General features: G+C 46.0%; 1 protein-coding gene across 4 annotated transcripts in view; it reads right to left on the bottom strand.

Moving 5' to 3' along the window:
- Nucleotides 1-19,910, bottom strand: part of DNAJC19 (DnaJ heat shock protein family (Hsp40) member C19) — a 164,279-nt gene that overhangs the window by 75,316 nt on the left and 69,053 nt on the right. The window lies entirely within an intron of this gene.

Below are 19,910 nucleotides of genomic sequence, written 5' to 3'. Positions count from 1 at the left end.
AGTTCCCTAAATATAGAAGCTGAAGTAAAAGCAGTGGTAAACAAATGTTAATTCCTTTACATTTTAGGCTGGGTCCCTTATTCTGAATCTGTGTGCAATATTGTACTCTTGCGAGCACTATTCACTTCAGAGCCAACAACATTTACAATATACACTGGTCCTTCTGTGGTTCATCTTGGCCAACTTAAATGGACATATTTACTTTGGAAACATTTTATATTGCTGTGCATTTTTGAAAGTCATAAAAAAATAAAATAAAAAGTGTACAGCTGTACAACTGGAGAGGATGCTGAAAACCTAAAATGTCAATTTCTCCTCAGAAATGCAACAGAATGCCAAAATTAAGCAACCTTTAGTGTGATTTCTGTAAAAAGATAGTTACAAATTCAGATAAATCAGGTCAGCCAGTAATGCTGCTGAATCCTGAAAGATCAGAGAGCATTGAGTAAATCAGTAGAGAGTTAAGCATCACATTAAATGTAATTCTTCTAGTACCTCACATAGGGTTAACAGATCAACAGACCAGCCAACAGAAGGTTTGTACTTTATTATGGAAGGGTGTTAGGACAGTTTTCTAAAGTCCAATTAAGGTTTCATAAAACCTTATATCTGAGGCAGCTTATAAATCCATTCTTAGTATAGGGCTATACCACCTGCAAAACATTTTGTAGCATAGACAGAGCAGGCAGGCTCATTTTAGGAGGGAGAGAAGGCTGGAGCTAAAACATTATGTATTGTAAAAAATAAAGGGTTTATTTAAATATAATTAGTTAAATCTTGGGGAAGTAAGTTCTAGAACATCTCATATAAACACAATTATACAAAATCAACTCAATATGTATGGGTTACAACCCAAAGTATAACCTCATTTAGATTACAATAAGCAGTCACAGTGAGTGAAACCAACAACACATTCGGAATGTCAGTCAGATATTCTTGGGGCGTGTAATCAGGTTAGATATACTTTTAGAATACAATCCGAAATTCAAGGGTACTAGACTCGGTCAGTCATGCAGTGACACTCAGTTATAGAAATCACTTAATAAACCAACCCAGTTACAAGTATACACCTTGTAACATATATTACTTTGTGGAACACAGTTCAGAGCTAATAAAGTAACTCATACTTTCTGGAGGGGGCCTCAAGCTACTCAATTATCTGTAAGAACACTCAACTATAATGGAATGCACCAAGTAATTCAAGGAAAGCAAAATCCAATTACAGTTAAGAAAGACAATGTACGCCAAGGTAAGAATGAACTCATTACACCATTTCAGGAAACTACCCACAAATTTAGTTGCTTGCACCCACAATTGTTACAAATGATAGTAATGATAAGTCTATTGTTTAACTAGTAGTAGCACAGTAACATTTAGTTATAATTTTACTCTATTTTAGAACTGCCTCTACAACAGTTTCAGGGAAAGCACAACCCAGTGTTAAAGTTTAGAAGAGCATCAGCTATTCAAGGTAAGTAAAGACCCAAATACTTGAGGGGCTACAAGCAATTACATTCAAGACAGTTTTAAATCTCGATAAATAAGAAAAAGGGAATGCAAAACTCAATGGTACACTTTAAGAATAACAATTATTCATAGTAGGTAAACCCTATTGGTGAGCTTGTACACTCAGTTAATAATAATAAAAATAGGGGGGTGCTGTTGGGCAGCCAAGCAAGATGGCTGCCTGAGCGAGGAGCTCCAGCCCCACAACATTCGCAATCCACATTAATACGTTTTTGCCCATTGCAGGAAAAACTGACACCAGCTGTATATTGCCAAGTGTTCCAAGCAGCTGAGAGCTAATTCTGCAAAATATCTGTAGTGCTCGAGGGAAGCGGCGAGCTACTGAAATACCAATGCTGCCGGCTGTTGAACTATACAGCAGAGTGGGTGGCTGCAGGGCGCATCGCCGTGGGGAAATCGATCTGCGTTCCCCTGCCAGAGGTGCGGCTGATGACCTGCCCAACGTTGGTGCCTCGGCTAGTGAGGCGCAAACCCGATCGTTCCGAAACCCACCGGGACCCTGCTGTGGGGGCCGCGGCTGGAGGGCCTGACTGCACGCTCCCTTGCAGCATGAGCCGATTGGACTGCTGCAGATATTAGCAAGGTGCAGTCCAGTCGGCTGCCTAGATCCTACAAACATCAGGAGCATTCCGGGCTGCCCCCCACCAGCGGAGGCTCTGGGACACCCTGGGCCAGTGGCCAGCTTGTTGGCCCACACGGGGCACTACGCACCAGTGGCCGCCTAAGCCAGGTCAAAGACCAAGGCGTGGGACACGCTGCTGCAGGTGATCGTCTCTGTGGCTGGTGGGACCAGGAGCAGCGAGGATTCCACGACATACACGTTATCGAAGTCATGGAATACTGAATCATGAAGTCGTCGCTGCAGTAGACATTTTCTTGGGCCATACCACGGTTGCCGGCGACCGCCCGCAGCAGCACTTCCTGCTTTGGGGTGAGCACACGGAGCAACAGACATGCTATGAACAGCAACATCGGATCCTGATCAGGTCACTCGGGGAGCAGCGACGGTCCGCAGGTGACTGATGAGGCTGCCATTCATCCAGCCTACGGTATGTGAAGATCACCCGGGCACAAGTAAGGGAATGCTTTGCAGCGGTTTTAACCCACGCCGGACACCCTGAGATACATTAGGAGGAGGTGGTTGGGCTGAGACGCCCTTGGTACATGCACAAAGGCGCAGGAGGACAGCCCAATACCATCAACTGGGGGGGACGTGGCATCAGGGGCCTGCCGGTATGCACCTGCAGCGCCATATTCCTCACCCGGCCCAGAGGGCTGGTTCAATCCCCCCCCCCCCCCCGAACCCTCACCTCGCCCCAGGCAACGAAGAGGCTTGTTAGGGAGAATTCTCAAAAAAATATGCTAATTCCCTTCACTTTAGAGACCTCCAGCAACTTTGCTGGATTTTGATGACTTGATTTTTTACCTGGAATGAGTGCAAGCCCCCCCCCCCCCACTCATGTATTTTGATGTATGTTTTACACTTGTGTTCTTGGATTATGGAGTCCTCTAAAACTCCATAAGCATCATCTTTGCATGTGTGTTACACAGCACCCTCAGTGCAGTGACACATCTTTTTGACTTCCCAAAGGTTTCAATACCTTCTCTGGGATAAACTACTGTTTCCCAGAGAATGTAAATTGAAATTGACTTTACTAGTCTTTCCAAATACCTAGACCTAGCACACACCATCTTACAATTGAGTGCTGGAGGGGTTATAGTATCCCCTGTGTCTAAATACTCATATAGCAGTCAAATGCTACCCTTTCCTATTGAAAAGGATGGTGGCAGTGGTTTTACAACAAACTACCATGATTTTTCCTGACCGTGAACACTGTTAGCTAAAAATTATGGGAGCCATGTTTTTCAAGATGGCACCTTAAGCCCTTTTCTTTAAACAGGTCCCGGTCTTCTTTTCTTGCCGTTTCTTTTTGGAAAGGTCCTTCTAGTGTTTGTCTCTGCACACCAAACCAGGTTTGGTCCCTTTGTTCGTGTGCCTTTGGCAGGCTTCAGGACTGAAGACCGCCTCTGGAGTCCGAGCATCTGGGTTGGGCAGGAAGTGAGGGAGGTGCCCGAAACTCCCTGTGCTTAGTCTCCTAGGAGACTCAAATGCACTCCGACATGACTGTCTGGCTGACTGTCCAGCAAAGATAGCCCCCCTGCTTGGCGAGTGACAGCTAGGCTGGAATGAAAGGGAGAGAACTGTTTAAAAGGCGATTCTCTTGGACTGGAAAGCAGAGTTGACCACTGGAACGGAAGAACCGAAGACGAGCTGGAAGAGGACGGCTGATGAACTGCCAGGAACCAACATCTTCAGCTGCATTTTGTTCTTCATACTAAAGGTACTGTGCCAACACGATTGAGAGAACGCCAATCTCGCGGTGAAAGTTTGTGAAACTTTCCCAAATTGCGGGCCTAATCAGCCTGTGACCCGACATATGATTCTTTTTCGCCTAAACTACTTCCGAGAACTTTTGCAAAGGCTTTACCGTCTGATAACAGAACTGCTCTTTCCTATCCAGAACACTAGCCCATTGACTTTAGCCTGGCCTATTGACTTGAAGTGAACTCTTCTGGTGAGCTGAAATAATTTGCACTGTCTAACAAGTATATCGGATCTATTCTACTTAACTTGTCCCTTTTGCTCACTTCTAAGTAACTGAACTGCCATTTTGCTCCTATTTCAGGGGAGCTCAAACTGAGTTTTGTGTTGAAGTGTATTTGTATAGAATATTAAGTTGCCTCCTTCTAGTGAAATGTTTTCTAAATAATTGTGTAATAAATTAATAAGTGTTTTACCAAGAAACCTGGAGTATAAGTGTTTACTTGAACCACTGTGATTCAAAGTCCTCTGTGTAATTACTTGTACTGCTCACATTCACTCTTGAGTGAAGCCTGGCTTCTCAGCTCGCTACCAAAAACTGTGTGGTACAGACTTATACCAAAGGTTGGTTTGGCTAACACCTGTAGTCCTAATTGTGTGTAGTGGTCCCAGAGGGTACTGCATGCAATTCTACCTAACAAGGCGGTACACTTTAGCACATGGAGCGGCTGGAACACGAAACAAAGGTTAGTGAGATTTGGCCCTGCACCTGACCACCCAGCCATACGACCACACTTATCCATTGCCGGTCTTAGTACGCACCCTGAGGCGACCTAACCAGACCCATACTACGAGAGCGCATTTAAATTGGCGCGGCCCGATACGAGCTGCCAAATAACCTTTGGATGGGAGGACTGGTGGTAAAATAACACTGACTCCTGTGGGGGCAGCAGAGGAAAGTGCGGCTTGAACCCGTAGGCACATCCTGGAGTCAAGAAGGGGGTGGGGGGGGGGGGAACAAGTGTGGCTACACTAACCACTGGGGCCATGGTGGAGAGGCACCTATAAGACGTGGAGTGCCAGTTAACGCCCCCTTCACCACGATAGCTGTTGAGCTCCCAGGTTGCGCGTGACAACCTTGCGAGCCGGACTCAGGATGGACATGCTGGCGAGACTAGCTCTGAGACCATGGGGGCCACATTTTGCCCAAAAAACAGAGAACCATCCCTGGGGGCCTGTTCGCCCCCCACAGTCCCTAGCAATCGATAAGGCAGAGAACCATTTTCTTGATTGTGGCTTTCGCACAGCAGACCTGCTGCTTGATGCAAGCGCCTATAAAACTCTGATCTTGCCGTGGTGACATCCCTGGTGGAATTAGGTTGACCCGTCACCGATGATAAACTGCGCAATATTCTATTAGGAGGGAGACATAGGAACACCAATAAAAGGAGAACTACATAATGGTGCAAGAGGCAGCCAACAGCACATCTTCCCCGATTGAATGCCGGGTAGATACTCAGCAGAAGTCCACATGACTAAGGGATCCGGGTCCAAAAAGAAAGGACCGATGGACACATACACTAGCACCCCTGCTAAGACCTCGAACCCGGTTGAGGCTCCAAGTCAAGATGAACAACCCTCTGCGTCTCACACCACCAAAGATGACCACCTCCTCGCTGTATTGTCTCCACCCTTGGGTCCCTGAAGTCTAAGCAGGAAAAGGAAGGGGCACGAATCACAGTGGTTGAAGCAAGGGTCAGCGAAAGTGAGGATGAAGTTATGAAACATGATTGAGACATTGCACAGCTGCAGCTTGAATTTAGCAGAGTTTGGAATAAATGCAGGGACCTAGAACCGTGATCTTGAATAACATTCGGATAATCGGGGTCCCAGAAGTGGCCTGTAAAGGCCCGATGGAACAATTTCTAGAACGCCTGTTGAAAACACCATTTAACTCCTCCAGATTTTCACAATACTTCCTGGTGGAAAGGACACCGGGTCCTGGCTCCTGTCCCCAAACTGGGGGCTCCTCCCCACACTACACTCGCTAAACTGCTCAATTATCGGGACAGGGATCTCATCCTGCGTATGGCAAGAAAAAAAAAAGTGCATTGCTCTATGAATCCTTGGAGAGGAAAAATATATATCCATCTCCTGACTTCTCCACCAATGTACTGACTAAACGCAAACCATTTGATCCAGTCAAAAAACAATACAGGAGGAAGGGCTCACTTCTTTGAGGACCCCAAAGAAGCAACAGCGTAAATTGAGTCCACGATCTCTATACCCCTTCCGAGAAGAGAACGCGATGGCAGGGGCAGTCCCCCTGCAGGCAACAATGAGCCAGACAACATGGACAATGACTGATCGCCCCGTTGGGGCTTATGCCTTAGCTACACAATGATTATGGGCACAGGAAATTTTGTTTTGTGGCTCGTGGTGATAGGGTGGCCGTCCGAGTAGCACCACAGAATGCACACAATGCTCCCCAAGGGATATCTAAATGTGTTCCATTGCGTTATGGGTTTGATCGTCAAGTTAGGGGCGATGATGTGGGAGGGGGATAAGGTCAATGCGAATTGTGAATGTTAGGATCTAATGGGTTTATGTTCAAAATTTGATGTTTGAATTAGAAAAACAGTGAAGACCACACAATAATCTTAGAATTAACCCAGCAATGACTGGGTCTCACCTAAGCATACTCAAGCCGTGATAGGAACTAACATTACATTTTTGTCATGGAATATCCCTGGGTTCAACCACCCTTTTAAGGCACGGAAGGTTACTGCATACATGGACCATCAGGCACCCAAAGTAGCGATGCTAAAGGAGGCGCACGCCATGGGGACCCTTAATGACACATTTGCTAAAACATGGGGTCCACCACGCTGCTACACCAATTATTTATCAATAACGGGGTGGCGGGGGGGGCAGGGTAATGACACTAATACACCGACCTATACCGTTTCAGGAAACCAAGCGCAGCATAGACCTGCAGGGCAGATAGGTCATTTAGTGGGGCGAACTAGCAGAGGCCACCACAACCTTAAACACATACGGCCCAAATGTCAACGACCCTGAGTTCTACGTCCAGATCTTAGACATTCTGATGGGGAAAATCGCCAAACACGCATTATCTGGGGCGGGGGACTTTAATCTGAGATTAGACTGTGCCATGGACAGATACAGAACTACCCAAAGGGAACTAACACATGCAGGCCGGATGCTGTCAAACATGATGAAACATCTAGACGTAATGGATGCATGGCATGGGCGAAACCCTAACACACGTGAATACACATACAACTCATCAGTTCACGACGCACACTCGAGAATAGACTACTGGCTGATTTCTACTTCATTTATGCCGCAAGTAGTAGAGTGTAGGATTCTCCCCCACACAATCTCAGATCATTCCCCTATCATTATGACACTGACATTGAGCGGCCAGGCCGCCCCACGCCCACTCTGGTGTATGCCGACCAATTTTCCTGGAGACATTGCACAGCGGTGCGGCAGAATTTTTCCAAAGGAATGAAGGGACTGTGCAACACCATGGCATGGTCTGGGAGGCCTTCAAGGTTTGGGTCCATGGGGAAGTTATCTCATGGCCTCAGGAGCTGTAAAGGAAACTAAACGAGCACTGGAAAGAGTGGAAGCTGACCTTAATAAAACTAGAAGTCGAATATGGCAACACGCAGGATCGTGCCCTGCTTGGTTGCATTAAAGGGAAACTCTTGAAATTCAGGGAACTTGCAGACAGGGAAGTCCAAATGCTTTATTCTCCTGTATGAGCATGGAGATATGGGGATGCCGATACGGGACGCCTACTGGCGAACACGATCAAAAGTGAGAAAGGGGTACAGCATATTACTGGAATATTGTGTTCCGACCGAACTACCCTGAATACCCTTGAGGCCGTGAATAGCGAATTTCACAGGTTTTTATGAATCCCTATATTCGAAATCAGGCGGCTGCTCAGCTACAGGCCTACTTGGACGAGATGCCTCTAGTGGTACTACCGGTGGAAGCCCGACAGGCCATCAACCAACCACTGACCACCAAAGAGATAACTGATGCCATTAAATTGCTTCCGTCTGGCAAAGCTCCTGGTCCAGACAGACTGGGAATCATTTTATAAAAAGGAGCGGAGCTCCACACTTGCTCCCAAATTACTGCAAATATGGGAGTAGTCGCTGCAATTGGGTTGACTCCCACCCCCCTCCCCCTCTCAGAAGCAGTGATTACAGTACTAGTGAAGCCAAATAGACCGGCAGCTGACATGGGCTCATTTAGGCCATTGTCCCTTATCAACTCGGACTCAAAAATCTTTGCCAAATTGCTAGCCACTCTGCTCCTCCCGCACATGACAAAAATAGAGCACTCTGACCAATGGGGGTTCATTCCCATGCGATCAACAGTACTTAACTTACGAAGACCATTTGGTATTATCTCACAGCTCAACCCGAATGCACAAGCAGTGGCAGCCTCACTGGATGCAGAGAATGCTGTCAATTCAGTGTCGTGGCAATTTCTTTTCTCAGTGATGTGGAAAATGGAACTGTGAGAGTTCTTTATTCAATGTGTCCTACTATATACCTCCCAGGCTGCCAGGGTCCGTACCAGGACCACATTATCTCCCATGTTTCTGCTTGGGCGTGGCACGAGGCAGGGCTGCCCGTTATCCCCACTGTTCTCACTCACCATAGAGCCCTTAGCGTGCATCATGCGCCTCAAACACATACACAGGACCACCGCACATCACATCACTCTATGCCGATGATTCGTTAACATACATAAGAAACCCAGCTACAAACCTCATCTCAATTCTGGATGAAGTGCGTAAATTCACCATCTACTCGGGATACCGCATAAATGAAGCCAAATCATAGCTATTTCCTCTGAATGAAGGCACCACTGCCCCACCTGATTAAGCAGGACTCTGATGGGTCAAGGACAAACTCAAGTGCCTGGGCATAGTGGTTACACGCCAACACCATTCCCTTCTACTTGAAAACCACAAAAATATATACAAACACTGGGAGATAAATTGAACCTATAGGCTAGGCTTCCAATGTCACTATACGGCAGGCCGTCCCTTCTAAAAATGATTGCGGTTCCCAAGTTATTATACTATTTCACTAACATTCAAGCCAGGCCAGGATGTGCATACTTTGAAAAGCTGCGGTCACTGACAGTCAGCGCCTTGGTGTGAAGCACTCTATAAATAAAACAATCAGTGGGATTCACATGGGGCGTAGGAACTCCACGAATGAGGTGGGAGGCCATGACCAGACCATATGAACAGGGCAGGCTCAAGTCCCAAACTTCGAATTGTACTACGAAGTATCACAGGCACATTTGCCGGACAACATTGGTACTCCCCACATGATTGGCTACTGCTTACGAACCTAGAGGAATACAGCGCATCCCCTGTCGAGCCTTCACACTATTGTCCTTGTCAATCGACATGCAGACACCCTCCCGTTTGATCCAGTCCGTACGACAGTGAACACCTGTGCCAGAATATTCAAGAGACTGGACAACACTGCGCCCTACGTCGGGGGAATCCCGCTTTGGTGCTGCCCAGGACTCCCCCAACAAATGATAAGGCCATTCAGAGGGGATGGGACCCCGAGGGCACACTGACAGTGCATGACCTCTTCCCGGAGGGCTCTTTTGCGAAAAATTAGGGATTAGCTCCATTAAGTCACTACAATACTAAAGAATAAGAACAGCGGTCAAGAGACGCTGGCCATCTTTCCCGACTGAACCTGAGGAAAGTGAAGTGCTAGGCATGGTGGTCACAAGTGGGAACCCCAGAGGGCTAGTGTAAAGATTATATAAGAAATGCCAAGAAGCGCAGCACCAACCCCAGCACGCTAGAGAGAGGTGGGAGGCGTACTTGGGTATGCCATTGGACGACACTCAGTGGCTCTGGTGAGGTCACTTGACCAAAGAGGTATCCCTCAACGCCAGACACAGACTCATACAATTTAAGATATTAAATAGGTTGAATTACACCCCTGCAAAAAATTGCTAGGTTCACCCCCACAGCGTAGTGGCTGCGCCAAATGCAACGCTGAAGTGGCCGATGCACAACATAAGTACTAGAGCTGCCCGCGGGTATCCCAGTTTTGGCAGGAGGTCGCAGCCTGTCTACATGAATGCACAGATGTCCCCCCATCCCCCTTCGCTGACACTCCCAACATACTTGTTTTAAGATATAGGGAAGGTAACTATTAAGTTGCAACGCCTTTTTAAACTTCGGTGTTTAATGGCCACAAAATATACTACTTCAATGGAATTCAAAGGCTGCTCCGGCCATCAAAATGTGGATTGAAGAAAGGACTTATGCCAATGAGTGCGAGGAGGCCTATGTTTCGGTTGTAACACCGAGCTGCAAGCCTAAAGACATTTGGGAACCTTTCCGAGAATACTTAAGGAAACAGAGCAGTTCAGTAAAAGCCATGCAAAAGTTAATGTATTGAGATATGCTGTACGAACAATAACTACATGTACGGCCACTAAAATCTCTACAATTATGTAAATACTGTATGGATGTTCTAGACTGTACTTGAGGATGTATGTCTTCCACTGCACTAAAATAAAGTTACAAAAAAAACAGTAACAATACCTATTACTTTTCAGAAGGGGAGGGAGCACCATTCAAAGTTTGTTAAGATAACGTATAATTTTTAGAGGGGCAGCATGCAACTCACAGGTAAGAATTACCATTTAGACACTAGGTGTTGTAACTATCGCTGCAATAGAAGTTACCAACTGATTTACAAGCGAGTACTTTTTCACTTGTTATACTTTCAAGACAGAATCCTTATCTTATAAAGTCCTTCTCTAGTCTATAGCATGAGCTTTATCAGAGGCAGAAAAGGGACCCTAGTGGTCTGGGTGTCAGCTGTGGGCAGGTCAGGATAGGGTTCAGATGCAGGAAAGTAGAGTTCCACAGGATATCTTCCTGAACAATTAAGTATTAGCTTCAGAGTTCGTTAGAAGTGTTCAGGCACTTCACAGAAGACTCACAATATGTGTTCCAGCATTAGACCTTGGCAAATGGTATGGGCAAACTTCCAACCACACAAATCACCCACTCAGCCTCACAGGATTGGCACAAGACTTGAGATAAGTATTACCCAAACCAACACAGTATATTAGGAGAGAAGGAGAGTTTCTGAGTGGATGCCTTCAGGATGCAGCAGCACAGGACCCGGTCCTTGGATTCTTGGTCTGGAGACGAAAGTACTGGACACTGGATGAAGACTTGCAGCAGAAGTCGTCAGAGGAGGCTTCCAACAAAAGGTTTCTTCGCAGATTCTCGCCGCTCTGTGGATTTGGTGCCCTTTTTCCAGGAGCCAGATGAACGAATATCGCTGGTCGGATTCTCTTCACTCCCTCAGTCCGGCACGTCAGGGATTCGAATTGTGTCTCTGGAGATACAGTAGGAGTCCACCATAGTTTTTGGATGGAATCGGACGGAACACCATGCACTGCACAATGGCTCGAGATCCCAGGGTATTGTCGGTTTTCCGCCCAGCAAGGTCGCAGCATGTCATGGGAGGGCTCAAAATGCAGGTCTTTGAGAGACTAGTGGATCACAACAGCGTCTGGTAGGATTCTTTGCATTTGGGACCCCCAGGTAGATTGGAACGAAGGGTGACATCTGGCTCTGGTTACACAGCCGGCTAACCGGTCGCTGGAAATGGTTACAGCCATTGTTTCGTAATCTTCCTCTTCAGATTTGGCTCCAGTGGTCGATTTGTCAGCAGCTTCCAGGAGCGGAGTGTTTAGCAGGAACTACAGCACAACTTCTGCAAACTCTCCCTGCAGTTTATAGAACGGGGATGTCAGGCTATCGTATCAGGAGGGCCAGCTCCCCGGTGGGAACTGGCTCCTTTCAGGCAAAGGGAAAGACAAACGGCTGCAGAGATGCGGACTGCTCTCTCGCTTTCTGCCTTCTCCTACACTATGGATCTTCGGTGGGGAATACAAAGGATTCCTGGGGAAAACAACATTTCAACCGAGGTCGTTCCTACCTAGAATGACAGAAGAGCACCTTAGAAAAAACAAGTAAAAGAGAAATGGTGAAAAAAAGAATAATGGCCCTTCTGTGCGTTACCAAGGCTGATTTAACAGCCTGAGAGTAATCAAGACTAAAAGTCAAAAGTTAAACCCACTGCCACCAGCCATTCAGGTAAACTTGCAATTGTAACTAAAATGTTAACAGGTAAGTAAGAAAGAGAATACATTGTATACTCCAGTATTCCACATAAAATGGGGTCTGCTGGCTTACTACAATTAACGTAAAGGGGATGCAAATCCCACTTTATCCCTTTGGAACAGTAGTTCACTTAAGTACATTAAAGAGAAATTAAAAGGAAGCTGCTGCATTTCAAATGTGGTGTGCTGCCACAGTACATTACAGTCAGTCCAAAGTTATAGGAAACTAACTCCATCACACATTATGGAGGGACATAAAAAGGTCACCTCACTTGTTATGGGGAAACTGACCAGTCTCTTTCTTTTTACAGGTTATCTATTTGGGTAACTTTTTCGTATTGCACACAGCACCTTGCAGTGCAATGGGGATACCTTTGTATCACCCTAGACTACACTCAAAGATGGTTTGGTTACTTTTTAAATGTGCCTAAAGACAAGCTGGTGGCAGCAGTGACATTTTGACTGCATTTTATGTTAGCCTTCCCACGTTTGGCTACCAACAGTGGCTAGTGTCCTAACATGGCCGTGCCACAAGGTCTTTTGATTGTTCTTTGGCTATTTTGATCTGTGTTCTTCCTGCCTTGCCAGGAAATTCCTTTTATGGTCAATCATTTGCATAGAAAAGCCTTCCTTTTCCCAAGCTAGTATATATTTTAGACAGCCCGCGGAGGCGGCGTGTAGTTATGGTTAAGTTGCTAAACCCATAGGAAGAACACTTTTTCAGCGGCTTTTAACTTCAGTCCCCCTGGAGGTATCGTCAAACTTAAAAAGTATTTGGCTGGCTCTGAATTGTCTCGTCAAGTGGGTGAGGTTTTGCGGACCGAAGTCTCATTGGCCTGCGGTACGCTGTGCTGTCGGCGAACATTAAGCGCGGCTGGTGGTTGGCTCGAGGGAAGTGTGCTGTGCATCAAAGGTTTTGGGAAACGCTGCCATGGTGTATTGGAGGATAGTGTTGCAGTGCGTGTGCCAAGGCTCCAAGCCATTGTGTGCATGGCTGGGCCTCTTGTACGTAGCAGTGTGCGCAGTAAAATTAGTCATATCTGGCTCCGCTCTGGCATCCCATTTCCCTGTTCACCACGCAGTCAAAATGTTGATTGCAACGCAGTGTGCAGTGAGGGGAGATGTGTCAAAAGTGTTCCATGACGGCGGCATGTTGTATCGAAGGACAATGCGGCGGCGAAAGGAGCTGAAAAACAGTGTACGACATCTGGAGGTGGGAAGAAGGCATGGAAAGGGTGCGGGAGTGAGAAGTGCTTCATGTGATATATCTCATTAGAAGACGGTGGTGTGCCAGCGCTATCCGTGCATGCTTCGCCAATGCGTGGATACCTCAACAGGCAACAATCTTGTGTGGTCATTGAAGGCAGCCTTCGTTACGGCATGCCAGCTGCAGCGGGAATGTCTTTCTGTGATGAGTGGTGGCAGGCATTTGCAGAAGGGGAGTGCATTCCACGAGACATGACGATTTAAACATAGCGTGTACTATGGTGTGCTGTGTGAGGTAAGTCCGTAGCCCCATTGATGCATGGCTGCAGCCCTAGCACAGAAAAGTATGTCCACTGGTTGAAAAGCCACATTGTTGCTTTAGTGTGTGGTTCGGCAGCAGTGCACACAATGTTGGTTGCATGGGTGTGGTGATTGGTAGAACAACCTACAGTTGTCGGTGGATGGGTGGAAATGCTGCCCTGACCAGTCAACGGAATAGTGTACATATGGAAGAGGTCAGTGCAACTGGTTCTTATATGTGCTTGCGTAGTGTGCATTGCGCAGATTAGTAAGTGTTGCAGTGCACTACGCACCATTGGTTCTATACACGTACTAGAGTGTTGGAGCAGGCCAAATGTTGTGAAGATTGTCTTGTTTGGTTGGCATGCTTATAATGCTTTGTGATTGGAATTGGGTAGCGGTGCCAAACGGTTCCCAGTCAATTGGTCGAAAACATTTGGTCGACAGGACAACTGGTCGACACCATTTGGTCGAATTTTTTTTTTTACCCCTTTTTTGGGGCGGTCCCCCCCCCCCCCAACCCCCTTTTTTTTCTTTTTTTTCTTCCCCCTCACGAAAACCCACAAAACACATATATATATATAAAAAAAAAAAATTCGACCATTTGGCATTCGACCAAATGGTGTCGACCAAATTGCAGTCGACCAGTTTGCTGTCGACCAATTGACTGGACACCGTGCCAAACACAGCGATATGTTTCTGCATTACGGTAAGTGAAATAGGGTTGTAACGGTATACCGGTACAAAAACCGTTGTCAATTCCATTTTGTGTAAATAACCGTTACCTTGTTTGTAACGGTAAACCGATTGAACTGATGTTTTTGTTTTGCAAGTGTACTGCACTTCAATGAATGCATTGCAAATTGCATATAGGGCTGGGCTGGCTGTGTTGTTCACAGTGAACCTGGAGGAGGTGGAGTATGCCCAGGCCCAGGCTCGGATGGGCTGATGCATTGCAAATTGCATATAGGGCTGGGCTGGCTGTGTTGTTCACAGTGAACCTTGAGGAGGTGGAGTTTGCCCAGGCTCGGCTGGGCTGGCTTCATCAAGCCTGGGAGTGGAGGAGGTGAAGTTTGCCCATGCTGGGCTGGCAACAGTGAGCCTGGAGGAGGTGGAGTTTGCCCAGACCCTGGCCCAGGCTGGGCTGGGCTGGGCTGGCTTCAACAAGCCTGGGAGTGGAGGAGGTGGAGTTTGCCCAGGCTGGGCTGGCAACAGTGAGCCTGGAGGAGGTGGAGTTTGCCCGGGCCCAGGCTGGGCTGGGCTGGCTTCAGCAAGCCTGGGAGTGGAGGAGGTGGAGTTTGCCCAGGCTGGGCTGGCAACAGTGAGCCTGGAGGAGGTGGAGTTTGCCCGGGCCCGGGCCCAGGCTGGGCTGGGCTGGCTCCAGTGAGCCTGGAGGAGGTGGAGTTTTCCTGGGCTGGAACATTCCGGAATCAATGCACTTGTCACTGTCAGAGACAGTTGAGGCTCCGTTTGTGCTCCATATAAACCCTGCTGTCACACTTCCGAAAGCTACTTGCTGTGCCGGATTTCAAAGGATCCAAGAAGGTAAGCAGCCCCCACACCAGGTCCTCTATCCTCTTTTTCTTCCCTCCCGTCTCATGGCCTTCTTTCCTGCTTCTCCCCCTTTGTTGAAATCTAGGCCCAAGTGATGAATGTGCCCTTAACACGTGTTAGTGCAAATTAAATGTGTTTTTATTCTCTGTGTTATTGTGAGCCTGAATGAATGTGCATGGTGTGCGATAATCTGTTGGCAGATGAGGGTGAAATGCTACTGAGCGCATGATATGGTATGGCATTTATAACGCGCCTATAAACAAAAGTGTTTGTAACCTATTACGGAATCACTCGTTTACAAATACCCACTTAGCATTCACATTCACAATATATCCTTTATTGAAATCAAAACTGAATCCCCACTCGCTGTGCTTTTAAAAGCTCTCCAGATCCCGATAGCACGCGCCTCGCTCGCTTCTGCCACTTCCACTCTCACAGCCAGGCGTTCGGAGGCTGAGAGTCTCCAAACTCTCCAACTCAGATCTCACACCCTCTGCAACCCACCCCCCATGGGGAAGAACTCAACGCATACATGCCATTCATGGACATGTGCGCAGGGCATTTGTGTAGGTAAAAACGCACACGTTTGAATGTGTAGGTGTGGGTGAATATGGAACATGCATCGTGCTAAGGTTGTTCTGAAATGCATTTGTATACGTGCGTCACGCCCAATGCATTACAATACCTAAGTACACAGTAGGTGGGCACTGCCTGCCATACGTATTATTCATAATTATGTAGTGCCTTTACACACACTATAAAACCTCAAACCAATCAATTATGTGCACGCAGTTAACTTTCCACAAAGATCCTACATGTGAAACCGGAACCACGGGCCAAACCGTCTTACTTGCCCTGGCTGCTCTCCCGAGCTCTTTCCAGCGTTCTCTCTCTGTATTTTCTTTTGTTACACAATGCTCCATTGAGTGCTGGTTTGGATCGTACTGTATACGTTCCATACAGACACACATAGCTAGAAGTTTTTTCTTCTGGTCCACATGAGCATTCTGCATCCAGAATCACTGCTGAGTGTGGGAATCGGAAAGCCAGCATTGCAGACAACCGACTGCAGTGCCCACTTACTTCACCCAACTACTGCATCACACTCCTATTTCATACAAATGTGCTGAAATAGAGCTCTGAAAACGTATTGTAAAAGAGTTGGCATTGTTAGCAAATCATGTTCCATTCTTGTACAATTTATAAATAAAGGCCAATATGTCGAGAATGTAGTATGATATGAGCCTAAAAGCTTAGAGTGCTTGATTATTTCACTCCTAATAAGGGAAAACTTAATTTCCTGCCCAATGAAGTGTACTACTTACAAGATGGAGAGGAGACATGAAGAGACAGAGAGTCAAATGCGTGTAGCTATTTTTTGACACGGGCATTGCGTTTTTTATGCATAAAATTTGAAGCTCTATATTTTTAAACAATTGAACCCGTTTGTGTGCATCAAGCAGGGAAATGTGCGCTGTCATGATAAGTTGCCAGGACCAGCTCTGAACAAAGCGGAGCTATTGCTAGAGCAACAAGTTGGCCCCTGGCGCCCGTACCTTGCCCTTCATGCCACATTATGCCCACACCACTACCAGGAGTTCTAGGGGCCTACTATCTGATAGTGGAGACTTCTCTCTGCTTCAAATTATGTGTTAGGGTCACTAAATGCAGTTTAAACGCATTATACGGGAAAGGAGCGTCATCACGTCATGTGTTTACGGTTGCTCCATGCAATACGGTGTGAACACGAGTGCTTCAATTGTGGCCCCTGCACACATACAAAGGTTGTACACTTTAACATTGCAAGTTACATTTGCTCCTAGGGTGAGAATTCACTGCAAATATATTGCTCTTTTCTGATTGTGATCCTAGCAGTTGGATGAAGTACCAAAAGAACAATGACCAGCTGATTTGAACTAACGCATTTGAAATGTATTTCATTGTACCTCAAGCAGATATAAATGGGGGTTAATTAATGCACCTTCCGCCTGCTGGCGCAAGCAGCCTTCCAATTAAGTGTTTTCAGAAAAGATGAAACTATGAATGGATCAATCCGGAGTCAGATTAATATCTAATTTATAATCCCTCTAATCACAAAACGCCCATAATTAGCTTTCTGCTAATCGCACTGCCAGGCGGAAACATGTAGGTCTCTCTTATCTAATTAAACAATTATCTTTTCTTATCAGTTGCCATTGCTTCTGGACGAAATACAGTATATATTACAGTATATATATATATATATGCCAGTCGACGTTGAATGTTGAAATGATTCGCACACAGCAGACTTTCCTTTATTTTCTTAGTCATGGATGGGGGACACTATGTGAAAAATTGTTTGAGTTAATTAAAGGAGGCAACCCTCACTACCACACACACACACATTATTATGGACTGAATACGAAGGAACTGTTTTCCTTAGAAAATGTACATATTCTGCATTTTAAAAATGTAAATTGCACAAAAACGGAGAAACTGCCAGTTGTAAATGGGAGCGCGCTATTCAATAGGTGGCCTTGCGCTTTCCGATGAAATGCCCTTGCCCGCATATAATCCAGCGATACACGAATGAGTGCACGACAGTTCTGTGCAGGGGGGTTGGTGCACAGCAAAACATGAACCAAACCTGCATGTTTGCACCAGGCCAGTCTTCTGGATACAAGGACAGAATATATACTTACCTCCTCGTATGTAACCCCCCTGATCTTACTAATTGATATTTGCATACACCCTACAATTCATCTAGGAGATATTCTTGATTGCTATATACATGCACCCTGGTGTGAATAGTTGCAACTATATCATTTGAATGGACATACATACACTTGCATATGAACCGCGTTATGCATACACCCATGCATCATTAATTGGTTGGTATATATTATGCACATGTATATTACTAAATGGTGCAAGTATGCACTTTACCTCTGTTAGATGATTAAAATATAAACTCCAATATCATGAACTGATTTACAGCTACAGTAATGTTTGCATACACCAGTACTATTCACTAATAAAAGAATGAAATCTGATATGCGTGTGTGACTGACTGTATAGTGATGGGCCCAGCCAGTATTTTAAAAAAAGGGTCCTCCACATGTCAAGATTGCAGTGAGGGAAGGGAACATGTTTGGGAGGGGAAGGTTTTAAGGACCAGGACACACTCATTGGGCAAGGTCTAAAATGTATTCTGCCTATTTGTTCTTTTCTAGCCTTGGTGAAAGAATTTAATTTTCCTCGTGTAGTACATCAGAGGAGAGAGTGCATTGGCTGAGAGCCTGTAGGAAAGCAGAGCGCCTTCCGCATCTCATGTTACAATTGAGGTAAGATGTGTGGGGCAGAGAGGAAGAGATGAGCTGACTACTGCTAGCGGGAGAAGGGCCTTGTGTGGGCCTATTGATTGTGTTGCCACTATATGCCGGACAAGTAGGCTACATTTTGTTTTTTGTTGTCGTTGCAAACGCGCTTCTAGCACTTGCAGACTCACTCCTATTCCAACCTCCAACTCCTTCCCAGTACCTTCAATCAGGGGTGTACTGGCCTATAGAGAACTCTGGAGATTTTCCAGTAGGCCTCTGCACTCTGGGCCTCTTTTGTGTGATAACCTATTTTATTTCCACATTTTCTCATGGGAAAAGGGTTGGGCTTGTTGAAAATGTGTAATATGGGGCCACTTTGAAAATTATTTCCAGGGCCCCTTTTGGTCCAGTCCACCCCTGCCTTCAATTTGCCCCCCTCGTTCCCCAACCACACTCTGTGATTGGGCCTGTTGCCCTGTGTTAACATCTGCGAGGGTCCAAGATTTAACATCGTGGCTAGAAGGTAAGTTTGGTGCAGCACTACTATGCCACTACCCATCCAAATGAGTCTGTCCTACAAAAGATCTTTGTGAGCAAGTTACCTCACGGGTCATATGTTAATAATTAAAAACCTAACCTCGTATGATCGTATACATGCACCAAATAGTGGAGGTTTGTTGCAAAGAATCTGCATATCTGTTTGTTAATACACAACTTATTTTATTACATGTCTTCAAATCACTGAAAGTATAGTGGGCTTAAATAGATTTTTCAGGTCGACATTATTTTGCATTCTGGGAGTCGACTTATAGCTGTGTTTGCAGACTTTGCTTGATCCCTGCGGCTGTCACTTTCCTCCTGTATTATCACCTCAGTCATTGGCTTAACAATCATCTGTTCCACCCACTTCTTAGCTATGGCATTTCGCAGGCCATGGGTAATTGGGCATGTAGTGTTTCACATCCATGCTGGGTGGCCATCTCTTTTGACTCTTGATTCAAGACACAATATGGATATCCAGCAGGGATCTGAAACACTAAATGCACATTTGCCTATCCCAATTCCCAATCCTTCTTTGTCACTAGACTCACTACGGCATTCAGAGGCACGCACCTGTTGGAGTAGAGTAGACATTATAATGGAACAAAAAAAGGATCTCCACTTTTCTTTTTCACATTATAATGGAGACAAAAGAAATACAGCTGGTGGGTGGGGCTCGTTATATTATAGCCAGTAGCCACTGATTATTTAAGAGCCTTCAATCGGCGGCCTGGGCCCACCCACCTGTATGTATTTCTTTGTCTCACCCTTATGTATTCCATTTCCTGTCTGTGACGTGTAAAGTAAAATGTCACATCATCAGACATCACATGAGGTGTGTGTCAGTCTAAAAAGCACTTGTACGGTTCTACTTAAAAGGAGAGGGGATTGACCTCACAGTTAGACTAATAACTTGAATCTATCAG

Source organism: Ambystoma mexicanum, chromosome 2q (assembly GCF_040938575.1).
Source record: "Ambystoma mexicanum isolate Mex_15411 chromosome 2q, UKY_AmexF1_1, whole genome shotgun sequence".
NCBI classification, from domain to species: Eukaryota; Metazoa; Chordata; class Amphibia; order Caudata; family Ambystomatidae; genus Ambystoma; species Ambystoma mexicanum.
Note: the sequence above shows the minus strand (reverse complement) of the source record. Positions and strands in the feature narration are given on the sequence as shown.